Source organism: Salmo salar, chromosome 09 (genome assembly GCF_965601325.2).
Source record: "Salmo salar chromosome 09, fSalSal1, whole genome shotgun sequence".
NCBI lineage: Eukaryota > Metazoa > Chordata > Actinopteri > Salmoniformes > Salmonidae > Salmo > Salmo salar.
The window spans coordinates 88,998,128-89,013,236 of NC_138299.1; the positions used below are offsets into that span (position 1 = coordinate 88,998,128).

At 40.6% G+C, this 15,109-nt stretch overlaps 1 long non-coding RNA gene across 1 annotated transcript; it reads left to right on the plus strand.

Moving 5' to 3' along the window:
* The first annotated feature begins 8,693 nt into the window (after positions 1–8,693).
* Positions 8,694–12,456, plus strand: LOC106612104 (uncharacterized). Its single transcript, XR_001330226.3, has 3 exons — positions 8,694–8,890; positions 9,141–9,247; positions 10,735–12,456. It is a non-coding gene; the product is annotated as an uncharacterized LOC106612104 (long non-coding RNA).
* Positions 12,457–15,109: the final 2,653 nt, after the last annotated feature.

The following is a 15,109-nucleotide window of genomic DNA, read 5'->3' on the forward strand; positions in this document are numbered from 1 at the left end:
CACAATGGGCTATGGTCCAGCACAAGTCAGTGCAACATATGTTCTGACAATCAACAATAGCAACATTGTATCCTCCCGCCCAGCTCAACCAATCATTTGTTGGCAAAATTGCCTAGCCTACTTAATTATATCTCAACCATAAGATTAGAGGCTACATTGAAGCATGCTGACTAAAGATTCACATGTATAACACTAAGGAGATTATCAAATCATATTCCATCTTAATCCTCGACATTGGTTTCATATTATGATCACCCAACTGTAACGACCAAGAAAAAAGTGTATGTGTGGGGGGGGGGGGGGCACTCACGACTCCCAACAACATCAACTTTGCTGACAACACGATGGTGGTCAGACTGATGAGACAGCCTACAAGGAGGATGTCAGAAACCTGGTAGTGTGGTGCTGGGACAACAACCTCTACCCCAATGTCAGCAAGACCAAGGAGCTGATCGGGGACTTCAAGAAACAGGGTCTGCAGTGGAGAGGCTCAAGAGTTTCAAGTTCCTCAGTGTCCACATCACTGAACTCTTAACATGGTCCTCTCACACCAGCACAGTCATGAAGAAAGCATGGCAGTGCCTCTTCTACCTCAGGAGGCTGATACGATTTGGCATGGCCCCTCTAATCCTTCGGAACTTTTACAGCTGCACCATCGAGAGAATCCTGACTGGTTGTATCACCGTCTGGTATGGCAACTGCACCGCCCTTGACCTGTAAGGCCCTACAGAGGGTGGTGTGGACGGCCCAGAGTGTCACTGGAAGTGAGCTCCCAGCCATCCAGGACCTTCAAGCCAGACGGTGTCTGAGAAAGGCCTGTTCTCCATGCTCTTGCCATAAGACTGTTAAAAGGCCAACAACTACTGCTCCCCCTCACCTATGCTGCTGATTTATTATTACCACTACGCTTCTGCTAAAATTATTATTGATTCGATTTATGATTACCGCTACGCTGCTGTTCATTGATTATTGATTGCCATTACTTTTAGTATCTTTCTATTTCATCTTGCAACTGGTCAATATGACTTCAGTTTACATGTACACTGTAAATTACCACAAGTATATTACCACTAGTATTTTACCACTAGTATATTACCACTAGTATATTACCACTAGTATAGTACCACTAGTATATTACCATATTATATTACCACTAGTATATTACCACAGTATATTACCACAGTATAGTACCCCTAGTATATTACCACTGGTATATTACCACTAGTATAGTACCGCTAGTATATTACCACAGTATATTACCAGTAGTATATTACCACTAATCTATTACCACTAGTCTATTACCACTAGTATAGTACCACTAGTATATTACCAATAGTATTTTACCACTAGTATATTACCACAGTATATTACCACTAGTATATTACCACAGTATAATACCACTAGTATATTAACACTAGTATATTACAATTAGTATATTACCACTAATATATTACCACTAGTAAATAACCACAGTATATTACCACTAGTATAGTAACGCTAGTATATTACCACTAGTATATAACCACTAGTATATTATCACAGTATATTACAGCTAGTATATTACCACTAGTACATTATCACAGTTTATTACAGCTAGTATATTACAACTTGTACATTACCACTAGTATATTACGACTAGTATATTACCACAGTATACTACCACTAATATATTACCACAGTATATTACCACTAGTATAGTACCACTAGTATATTACAGCTAGTATATTACCACAGTAAATCACCACTAGTATATTACCACAGTATATTACCGCAGTATAGTACCACTAGTATATTACCACTAGTATATTACAGCTAGTATGTTACCACAGTGTATTACCACTAGTATATTACCACTAGTATAGTGGGGCTCCCGAGAGGCGCAGCGGTCTAAGGCACTGCATCTCAGTGCTTGAGGCGTCACTACAGACCCTGGTTCAATTCCAGGCTGTATCACAACCGGCCGTTATTGGGAGTCCCATAGGGCGGCCCAGCGTAGTCCGGGTTACGGTTTGGCCAGGGTAAGCCGTCATTTTAAATAAGAATTTGTTCTTAACTGACTTGCCTAGTTAAAAGAAGGATAACTCAAATAAAAAAATAGTACCTCTAGTAAATTACATCTAGTATATTACAGCTAGTATATTTCCACTAGTATATTACCACTGGTATTTACCAGCTAGTATATTACAACTAGTATATTACCACTAGTATATTTCCACACGTATATTACATCTAGTATATTACCACTAGTATATTACCACTAGTATTTACCAGCTAGTATATTACCACTAGTATATTTCCACTGGTATTTACCAGCTAGTATATTACCGCTAGTATATTACCACTAGTATATTACCACTAGTATATTTCCACACATATATTACATCTAGTATATTACCACTAGTATATTACCACTAGTATATTTCCAATAGTATATTACCGCTAGTATATTACAACTAGTATATTACCACTAGTATATTTCCACACGTATATTACATCTAGTATATTACCACTAGTATATTACCACTAGTATATTTCCACTAGTATATTACCACTAGTATTTACCAACTAGTATATTACCACTAGTATATTTCCACTGGTATTTACCAGCTAGTATATTACCGCTAGTATATTACCACTGGTATATTACCACTAGTATATTTCCACTAGTATATTACCACTAGTATTTACCAGCTAGTATATTACAGCTAGTATATTACCACTATTATATTGCCACTAGTATATTGCCACTAGTATATTACCACTAGTATATTACCACAGTATATTATCACTGGTATATTACCACTGGTATATTACCACTAGTATATTGCCACAGTATATTACCTCAGTATATTTCCACTAGTATATTACCACAGTATATTTCCACTAGTATATTACCACTGGTATTTACCAGCTGGTATAGTACAGCTAGTATATTACCACAGTATATTATCACTAGTATATTACCACTGGTATATTACCACTAGTATATTGCCACAGTATATTACCTCAGTATATTATCACTAGTATATTACCACAGTATATTACCGCTAGTATATTGCCACAGTATATTACCTCAGTATATTACCACTAGTATATTACCACAGTATATTTCCACTAGTATATTACCACTGGTATTTACCAGCTGGTATAGTACAGCTAGTATATTACCACAGTATATTATCACTAGTATATTACCACTGGTATATTACCACTAGTATATTGCCACAGTATATTATCACTAGTATATTACCACAGTATATTACCGCTAGTATATTGCCACAGTATATTACCTCAGTATATTACCACTAGTATACTACCATAACTATTTATACACTGAGTCTACCAAACATTAAGAACACCTTCCTAATATTGAGTTGCACTTGCACACCCCTTTAGCCCTCAGAACAGCCTCAATTCAATGGGGCATGGACTCTACAGGGTGTCGAACACGTTCCACAGGGATGCTGGACCATGTTGACTCCAACCACTCCCACAGTTGTGTCAAGTTGGTTGGATGTCCTTAGGGTGATGGACCATTCTTTATACACACGGAAAACTGTTAAGGGTGAAAAATACAAATCACTGCACATCTCCACAGCTGCGTCTGGCGCCTACTACCAAACCCCGTTCAAAGGCACTTAAATATTTTGTCTTGCCCATTCACCCTCTGAATGGCACACACACAATCCACATCTCAATTGTCTCAAGGCTTAAAAATCCTTCTTTAACCTGTCTCCTCCCCTTCATCTACACTGATTGAAGTGGATTTAACAGGTGACATCAATAAGGGATCATAGCTTTCACCTGGTCAGTCTATGTCATGGAAAGAGCAGGTGTTCTTAATATTTTGTACACTCAGTGTATAGTCCAGCTACCAGTCACTTTTCAGCCCTGTTTACATTTATCTGCATATCACGCCTACACTGACACTCTGGCACACACACTCACCACCACTTATGCTGCTGCCATTCTGTTTACTATTATTTTTCTTATTATTTACCCTGCTACCAGTCACTTTCTCCTAATCTCCCACCTACATGTAGATTTCTACTCAGTACTCCAATATCTCTGCACATTGTACATGTGGTATTTGCACTGACCCTGTATATAGCTTCCTCTCTTATGTCTAATGTTTTCTTTATTAAACAGTGCATTTGGAAAGTATTCAGACCCCTTGACTTTTTCCAAATTTGGTTACGTTACAGTCTTATTCATCAATCTACACACAATACCCCATAATGACAAAGTGAAAAGAGGTTTTTAGAAATGCTTGCAATTTTATTAAAAATAAAAAACAGAAGTATTCATACCCTTTGATATGAGACTCGAAATTGAGCTCAGGTGCATCCTATTTCCAATGATCATCCCTGAGATGTTTCTACAACTTGATTGGAGTCCACCTGTGGTATATTTAATTGATTGGACATGATTTGGAAAGGCACACACCTGTCTATATAAGATCCCACAGTTGACAGTCCAACTGAGCAATCGGGGGACAAGGGCCTTGGTCAAGGAGGTGACCAAGAACCCAATGGTCACTGACAGAGCTCTAGAGTTGGGAGATGGGAGAACCTTCCAGAAGGACAACCATCTATGCAGCACTCCACCAATCAGGCCTTTATGGTAGAGTGGCCAGACGGAAGCCACTCCTTAGTAAAAGGCACATGACAGCCCACTAGGAGTTTGCCAAAAGGCACCTAAAGGAGAAACAAGATTCTCTGGTCTGATGAAACCAAGATTGAACAATTTTCCTTAACGCCGAGCGTCACATCTGGATGAAACCTGGCACCATCCCTATGGTGAAGCATGGTGGTGGCAGCAACATGCTGAGGGTATGTTTTCAGCAGCAGGGACTGGGATACTAGTCAGGATCGAGGGAAAGATGAACGGAGCAAAGTATAGAGAGATCCTTGATGAAAACTTGCTCCAGAGCACTCAGGACCTCAGACTGGGGCGAATGTTCCCTTCCAACCGGACAATGACCCTAAACATACAGCCAAGACAACGCAGGAGTGGCTTCGGGACAAGTTTCTGAATGTCCTTGAGCGGCCCAGCCAGAGCCCGGACTTGAACCCGATCGAACATCTCTGGAGAGACCTGAAAATAGCTGTGCAGCGACGCTCCCATTCAACCTGACAGAGCTTGAGAGGATCTGCATAGAAGAATGGGAGAAACTCCTCAAATACAGGTGTGCCAAGCTTGTAGCGTCATACCCAAGAACACTCAAGGCTGTAATTGCTGCCAGAGGTGCTTCAACAATGTACTGAGTAAAGGGTCTGAATGCTTATGTAAATGTGATATTTCAGCTGTTGTGTTTTTATACATTTGCAAAAATTTCTACAAACGTGTTTTTGCTTTGTCATTATGGGGTATTGTGTGTATATTGATGAGGGAAAATGTTGTTTTAATACATTTTAGAATGAGGCTGTAAAGTAACAAATCGTGGAAAAAGTCAAGGGGTCTGAATACTTTCCGAATGCACTGTATCTGTGACCAACAGATGCATATCTGTATTCCCAGTCATGTGAAATCCATAGATTATGGCATAATTAATGTATTTCAATTGACTGATTTCCTTTTATGAACTGCAAATCAGTAAAATATTTGAAATTGTTGCATGTTGCGTTTATATTTTTATTCAGTGTAGTATATCCTCTTCGCTATAGGGGGCAGTATTTTCACGGCCGGATGAAAAACGTACCCAATTTAAACAGGTTACTACTCTGGCTCAGAAACTAGAATATGCAAATTATTAGTAGATTTGGATAGAAAACACTCTGAAGTTTCTAAAACTGTTTGAATGGTGTCTGTGAGTATAACAGAACTCATATGGCAGGCAAAAACCTGAGAAAATTCCAAGCAGGAAGTGGCCTGTCTGAGAATGTGTAGTTCTTCTTTTGGTTCTCTATCAAAACTACAGTATCTGTGCTATTACGTAGCACTTTCTAAGGATTCCATTGGTTCTCTAAAGCCTTCAGAAAGCGGATTGAGGCGTCTCCTGTCTCTGGGCAGAGTATACTAGCACAGTTTGTCAGTGGTCTGCCTGGTGACTAAGAGATTGGATATGTTCACGAAACCATGCTGTTTTTTCTTTTCCTCTTTGAATGAATACACTATTGTCCGGTTGGAATATTATCGCTATTTTACAAGAAAAATACCATAAAAATTGATTTTAAACAGCGTTTGACATGCTTCTAAGTACGGTAAAGGAACATTTTGATTTTTTTTGTCTCGAAATGCGCTCGCGCATTACCCTTTGGATAGTGACCTGAACGCACAAACAAACGGAGGTATTTGGACATAACTATGGATTATTTGGAACAAAAACAACATTTCTTGTGGAAGTAGCAGTCCTGGGAGTGCATTCTGACAAAGATCAGCAAAGGTAATACCATTTTTCTAATAGTAATTCTGAGTTTAGTGAGCCCCGAACTTGGCGGGTGTCAAAATCGCTAGCCGTGATGGCTGAGCTATGTACTCAGAATATTGCAAAATGTGCTTTCGCCGAAAAGTTATTTTAAAATCTGACATAGCGATTGCATAAAGAAGTTCTGTATCTATAATTCTTAAAATAATTGTTATGTATTTTGTCAACGTTTATGATGAGTAATTTAGTAAATTCACCGGAAGTTTTGGGTGGGAATACATGTTCTGAACATCACATGCTAATGTAAAAAGCTGTTTTTGGATATAAATATGAACTTGATTGAACAAAACATGCATGTATTGTATAACATAATGTCCTAGGAGTGTCATCTGATGAAGATCATCAAAGGTTAGTGCTTCATTTAGCTGTGTTTTGGGTTTTTGTGACATATATGCTTGCTTGGAAAATGGCTGTGTGATTGTTTTTGTCTATGTACTCTCCTAACATAATGTAATGTTTTGCTTTCGCTGTAAAGCCTTTTTGAAATCGGACAATGTGGTTAGATTAACGAGAGTCTTGTCTTTAAAATGGTGTAAAATAGTCGTATGTTTGAAAAATTGAAATGTAAACATTTTGAGTTTGCATCCCAATATTATTGTCACGTCCTGACCAGTAAAAGGGGTTATTTGTTATTGTAGTTTGGTCAGGGCATGGCAGGGGGTGTTTGTTTTGTGTGTTTCTGTGTTTTTGGTTTATGTTCTATGTTATCTATTTCTATGTGTTTATCTAGTTTTCTAGTTCTATGTTGGGGTTTTGGCAATGACCTCCAATTAGAGGCAGCTGGTTGTCGTTGTCTCTAATTGGCGGCCATATTTAGTTGGGTTTGTTTTCTCTTGTGTTTTGTGGGTGGTTGTTTCCAGTATAGTCTGTGCACCTTACTGGACTGTTTTCGTCGTCAGTTTATTTTGTTTAAGTGTTTTCTTTAATAAAGAAAGAAGATGAGCACTTTACCCGCTGCGCCTTGGTCCAATCCTTACGACGCACAAGACAATTATACTTTATATACATCACAGAAGAATGAAATATAACAAAACCGTTTGACATAGAAACACTGGATTTTCTGAGGGTTTTTTAAAATGATGTTTATTAGTTATGAAATTATGAAAAATAGGAATCCCTGAGGCCACTAGGTCGTTTGACTGCAGGAAAGAGCTATGGCCTCTAGAAGTGCCAATGATATAAAACACAAAATATTCAGTAATATGCTGTAATGTTTGTAAACACTTTACCTATTAGCCAACCTGCTTGCACCAATCCCTTGTAATTACAGTAAAATACTGTGAAATATAAACCTCCCCCTTCTACTAATTTCATTCAGTCATCCATTAATTGATTCATTCCAATTATGGTAGCATTTACTTTTTTACAGTATAATACAGTACATTGTACAATATTGTAATGTGTCATTACACAGTACTTGCTTTGATACCATATTCATATTACAGGTGTACAGTAATATAAAATACAGAATTTTACTTGCCACCAAGCTGCCTGTAAGCTACTGTCAAAATCACAGTAACCGCTTCACAATGTATGTCCCCGATAATTACATGGTCAGCTCGAGCTGGCTATCAGTCCAGCCAAGTGTGTGTGTGTGTGTGTGTGTGTGTGTGTGTGTGTGTGTGTGTGTGTGTGTGTGTGTGTGTGTGGTGTGTGTGTGTGTGTGTGTGTGTGTGTGTGTGTGTGTGTGTGTGTGTGTGTGTGTGCGTGCACTGAGGGAGGGAGGGAGTTAGAGAAAAGGAGAGAGATTGTGAAAACTTCAGAAACAACAAACTCATGCAGACAAACAATGGGCGTTGTGCAATGGTAGTGTATGTTCCATTCCCAATGCATAAATGATTCACACTCAGACTCCCATCATTCCAGAATGCTGCCCCAATATATCTGTTTTCAAATGTACCCTGTGTGTAATAAGAAACAGTCACAGTCACAGAGTAAAAATGTAGAAGTTTCATTTCATTCCTATGAAATATCAACATGTCCTGTTCATATCAAAAACATAATTATTTTATTGCGCATCCTTGAGTTAATTATTCAACAGTGAGTGTGTGAGCCCTCATGACAAAAACGTCTGAGATATGCTGTAAATGGTCTGAGATAACCAGTATGTGTAAAGTGGATCTGAACAAATAGTGAGGCCAGGGCTAATGCACATCAGATCCTTAGGACGGGGAGTGGGTCCAAGCTCTGTTTTGTAAGCATATTCCCATAGTTTAGCCACATTATGACCCCTCCCACGGCAGCCCGCCTTGATATAAAAGGCAGCTGTAAATGGTGAAGAGTTGGGCTTTGTGCCAACTTCAACCTGAGTGGACTGTTACAGTCAGCCTGGGTCAAGGACCGCCGTGAGCGCAACAAGCAGCAAGCTGCCGCAGCAAGAAGCAAAACCACCCCGAGAAGAAGAATGCCTCCCCTTCGAGAAATCTATGGAGCTGATGCCTTTCAAGCTAAGAAAATACCTTGGTTGGTGCTTCTATTATAGTCTATTGTTCTATTCTATAGTCATTCTAGTGGTCTATAATAAAGTGGTAATGTTCTTCTGTTATGCTTTTTCGAGTTACAAGAAAACATGAAGTGTGCAGTATTTGTATTAAATTCCCAAACAAGTTACCTGTGAGTAATTTTGCTGCTCTTAACATTATGGTAAATTATTGCGTCCAATCAAATGCAAGGAATGTTAACATTTGTCTATTTGTGTGCTGTAACTGCAAAGGTGATCGTAGAGCGTTACTCCCATGAGATGACCCTTCACCTACTGGACAAGACCAAATTCCTGGTTCCATTCGAGCTGAACTTGGGTCAGTTCCTCTGTCTACTCAGGTGAGCACTGGTTGGGTGTGTATGAAAAAGGATGTGTATTATGAGGAAATCAAAGTGCATTTGCTGACAGTCTGTGTGTGTGTGTGTGTGTGTGTGTGTGTGTGTGTGTGTGTGTGTGTGTGTGTGTGTGTGTGTGTGTGTGTGTGTGTGTGTGTGTGTGTGTGTGTGTGTGTGTGTGTGTGTGTGTGTGTGTGTGTGTGTGTGCACATGGGATTGACCATGTCTTCACGGGAGCCCTGTGATAACCCGCTTCCTATCCTTAGGGCCAGATTAACAAATCATAAATGACATTTCCAGATGCACACTGACACACCTAATGATGAAGATGAAGCTATAGGCTACTCACTGCGATGGCGGATGCGCTCGTCAAGGCAATAGCCTATCTCAAGATGATCTACTTTGAAAAACAGTGCTGCTGTTAGATACAATTTGGGAGTTGTTGAGAAAATATTTTTCTATTGGTTCTACAGACAGATTAGTCTTCTCTTTTCAGCAGTAGGCATTTGCTTACAATTGTATTTTGAAATCTGCAAAAGGCAAACTGACAGCCGCAACCAACCATAGAAATATAAACCATAGAGGGCAGTTTCCATTCAAGTCAGGACTGGCATCCATTGCTAGTTTAACAGTCATATTGCCAGGGTTAGAAGTTACAAAATCCTTCTATGGAATATTTGTCTATGATCATGAAGGAACAAGCTGTAGCCTATAGCTAGCATGCTGCCCAAGCTGCGGCCTTCCCAACTATAGACATACCGGAAACTGCCAAAATAAAGGAAACACTTGAGTTAACAAGGGATAGAAAGTATATGTTATGGTGTGGGGTGCATGGCATGGTTTAGGTCCACTTGTAGAATCTATGCCAAGGCGCATTGAAGCTGTACTGGCAGCTGGTCATGGCGCAACACCCTTTTTAAGACACTTTATGTTGATGTTTCCTTAATTTCAGCAGATACCTGTATGTGCTTGTGATAAACTTAATTCACAGAAATTCTTTATAAACTATTGATCCTCTGTGGCTAAATGATGCTCTCTGGTGTATTTTGAACATTGAGAGTGGGCTACTGTGGTTGGATAGAAAATGAGAATAAAACAAATAGCATCATTTGTATTTGTTTTGCCTCTTTACTCACATAATTGACCAGTCACATTTATTTATTATGCAGTTTAATAAATAAAAAAATATGAATCAGTTACCCAATCAAGGCAGTTACCCACGTGCCCCCCCACCTCCTCTCCTCCCCCCATCAGATGATTAGCAGAGCGGCCGCAGGCTGCAGCAGGCTGTCTATACTCATTGATAGTGTGCTCCTGAGTCCTCCTGTGGTTGTCGGTTCAGTGAAAAAACCTGAAATATATACTACATATATAATATATACAGTATATTTTTCCTAAATAATTAAGTGTTCATTTTTTTCTGCCTTTTGGGTCCTCCACGGTAAGCCCCTGCATTAAACAGGCCCTTTCTGTTCTCTACCTCTCCTCAGGAGTAAGATTGACTTGGAGTCCATCCAGGCTATGTATCTGTTGGTGTCGGGGAGGAGCATGTCCTGCATGTCGTCCAGTATGGGAGAGGTCTACTTCCTGTAACGTCTGCTTCCAACTCACACTCTCAAACATGTAGATCCCCTGAATGCAGCTCACTCTCCAGATCCCAATCACCTGAATTCTGATTACCTGTTCACACACCTGTATGTCATTATCACTCACTATTTAGTTCAGTTCTTTGCAACCCATCACTGTGAGGTATTGTTTGTTTTGTGGCACACGTCTTTCAGAGCTCTGGTTTTCCCGTAATTTACTCCTCCCGTGTATGATAGATTTTACCTACCTCACTAATGACGCCTTATGCCTATTCCCTGCCTGTGCTTTAGCCTATCGGTTTTCCTGTTATCAACCCATTGTCTGATCTCCCGGATGATGTTACAAGCCTTTTCCCTGCCTGTACTGTTGCCTTTTTGGACCCCCTGTGTATGACCTTCTGGCTGTCCCTGGACCCAGCTACCTGCCTCCTCCTGTGGTCCTTTACCAATAAACACCTGCTGTGCCCTGCGCTTGAAACCAGCTCTCTGTCTCCCATCATGTTCATTACACTCCCAGTACAGCGACCCAGATGGCGTCCTCTTCATCACCTACACCTCACAGGACATGTCCAGAGGGGATGCGGATGCTACCCATCCCCGCTGAGCCCAAACTATGGGCTCCTTCTTAACTGTCTGAAAAATCTGTCCTCTCCTTGCTTCCTCTCTTTCCCTGCAGTCCAGGTAATGATGAGCTTCCACCATATTGTTTTCACCTGTCAAGTCTTTGACGATGAAGTGACAGTGTAGGGGAGGAAAGGTTGGATTTTCAATCAATTGAGATTAAACTATGGGTTCTGTTCTCCCACCCTTCTATCTGATGAATGGCCTGTGAATCACTGTACTGCACCTCCGTCCTTCTCTTGGTTAGTTTCTGACCACTTCCTGCTCTGCCGGAGTTGGACTGAGATGATTGGACTCTGTTTGATTTATTGATTTATTCAATGAGATTTAAGAAATAGAAAGAAACCTCTATAATAACTCTCTACTAATTGAGCAAAATATCAATAGAGATCATTAGCGTAACAGCAGAGAGAAATAGGATGAAGAGGGATGTCCTACCTTGTGGGTACTCACCCTGACATAAGTGAAATTCCCTCCTGTTGGGATTTTGTATCACCTCCAGGAACCACTGAGGTCTGTTGGGTGCTCTGGGGTCCCTCCCAAAGAAACATGTTGAAACTTGCATACTCCTTGTGTCCTTGCTCCTCGTCTCCGTCTCAAAACCCATTGGAAGAGAAGGTCAGAGGGGAGGGACCTCTGGCTTTAAAATCAAATGGGCTTTGAGAAGGAGACGAGGAAATAGGACGCGAGGAGTATGCGATTAAGATCTTCCCATAGTCTTGTATTACATCTTAGCACTTAGCTCCTTTAAGCTCTTCTTTCTGTCTTCCTCATAAAACATTATCATTCCTTTCTGTCTTCCTCATAAAGCAGCATCATTCCTTTCTGTATTCTTCATGAAACAGCATCATTCCTTTCTGTCTTCCTCTGTTATTACACACGTTACAAGTTCGACAAAGTGTTACATGTGTTATTAAAGACTTAGATGTATTCATGTTGTATATCTGTGTTCGGTAAAATCCAATCTAATTGAAATTCCCAAATAAACTCCGTCCTTTTAGTGTGTACTATGGTTAGATTTTTGGCTAGTCAAACAAGCTTGTAATTTATTATTCTCCATCCTAACAGCCGTGTGATCATGTAATAGCATGTCTTTTTTTGTTCAAGGACACAAAGTCATGACTTCACACGCATCACCCGAATCTCAGTAACTTCAGAGTCATGAGTTATATTAGTCATGCATGGGAAAGAGGGATACCTAGTCAGTTGTACAACTGAATGCCTTAAACTGAAATGTGTCTTGCGCATTTAACCCAACCCCCTCTGAATCAGAGAGGTGCAGGGGCTGCCTTAATCGACATCTTCGGCACCCGGGAAAAAGTGGGGTTAACTGCCTTGCTCAGAACTACAGATTTTTATCTTGTCAGCTCAGGGATTCGATCCAGCAACCTTTTTGGTTACTTGCCCAATGCTCTAACCACTAGGCTACCTGCCACCCGTATGGTTACTGGAACTAGACATGTGCCCCAGACATACCATCACTCACTCCCCCCCCCACACACACACACACACACACACACACACACACACACACACACACACACACACACACACACACACACACACACACACACACACACACACACACACACACACACACACACACACACACACACACACACCACACAGAGAGAGAGACAGACAGACTTAGATGTGGCACCTTTCTACATATAACTGTGTTACAAAACCCCCTGGCTGCCTCTAGTGCCCAAAATCCTGTTTTAGCATGGGCAGCGCCATTGAGGACTTTCACCATTTTGAAGTAGTCAACTGGGTGGGATTTCATATGGGTTAAGGACGGATCACATAATTCCATCCAGGTCATCAGGAGGGATCAGCCAATGAATTATACTGGTGAGGAAACATTCCATAACTGCAGGTGGCAGTAAATCGCCAACCTTGGCTTTATACCTGTTCTAACAACACACTATAGATGGCAGTGCACCCTTTCAGTTGATTTGCCAACTCATAGAAGTACTAGAAGAAGAAAATGTATTTCTTTCAAAATGCTGTGCAACATCAATTGCCTCAATGGCACTGCCCATGCTCTCACAGACGGCATAATGGGACAGATACACTGTTGTGATGTCTATCTAAGTCTATGGGGCCGAGGTATTTTCAGAGAAGGACAGAGTGACAGAAATGGACTGATGGAGGTAGAGAGAAAGAGATGGAGAGAGAGACAGGTATAGAAAAAGACGGGGAGAGAGAGAGAGGAAGAGAGAGAGAGGCAGTCGGAGGATAAGGGTTGAGTTAAGAGGACGATATGCCCATCGACTCACTTCACACCACCGTGGCCATTCTAGCACCCTTTGCACAATGTGTTCTAAAACTGGAATACTGCTTTTGAAGAGGTTTAAACTGGACAACTGGGTGGGTCTCTCTCGGCTGTACATTCAGGCCATGGTGGAGTCAGTGTTATGAGTGGCAAGGTTATTTTTGACATGCTGTACTGTGCAAGGCGTGCAATCTGTTCTATTTAATCAAGTGTGTGAAGAACACAGAGCGATGCTAAGGAAGACGTGTGAAATGGCTAATTAGTGTCGTGTCACATGGCTTACATAATGTGCTGTTGGTTTACTTTAGAATACTGATAGCTTTATACTACTACTGATATTATGGTGACTTTGAAGTACGGAAGCAAGATCATTTGAGCTGTTAACAGATTGTTCTAGTTTGTGTGCTGCACAGATACTTTCAACACAGACATACAGTAGCCTATTACAAACACGCCACACAAGCACTGGATTGATGGAAACTTTTGAAACAGCATCTCACCCATATCCATTACTCACAACAGGAACTATAGCATTTACAGGTCAGTCAGTAGTACAGTAACATATTTATCGTGTGTAGGAAAAGAGATTGACCAAGTCCCAATCAAAATAAAAACAGTGTAAACCAGTTGAAACCTAATCCTGTCTCACCAGAGGCATGTTGTGGGGATCATGTGGAACAGGGTCCGCGCATGACAGAGTATCACACAGTCTGAGTTTCATGCTGGGCCCCTAGCTGAGGGTTTGACACAATGCGTGTGTGTTTGATGCTAGCGAAAGATAACATAAACCCCAAAAATCAAGTTCTAAAGGGGATAAAGATGCAGACAAATTCCGAGCTGTCATGGAGACACAAAGGAAACATCGAAGAAATCAAGTGTCGTCATCATTGTGTAGTAGGTATAACCTTTGTGTGTACTAGGCATCAAGTTCAAATATTAAGAGGTGCAACAGAGCACAAAAACAAGCTTCAAGGTGTACAGACACATCTGCTTCGACAGATGTAAAACAACCCACATGCTGCATTCAAACAGCAGACGAGCCTGCTATACAGTAAACATGCATGCACAGACTAACACACAGGAAATCAGATCAGGGTACCTCTGCATAACTCACATTCCTGTCCCTTGCCCATTCTCGATTAGCTAGATGTCATTTGAGTGCCATGCATGAAGAGAAAGATCTATGATCACCATAGAGACAAGGCATTTGGGGAAAAACAACTAGGCGGGGTTGGGGGAGGCTGTCATCATAATGGTATGTGAGTTGTGAAAAAGCAAACATTGTCAAGTGCAATCAATCAAGTAAATAAACTCTGCTAAAAAAGAAATGTCCTCACTGTCAACTGTGTTTATTTTCAGAAAACTTAACATGCGTAAATA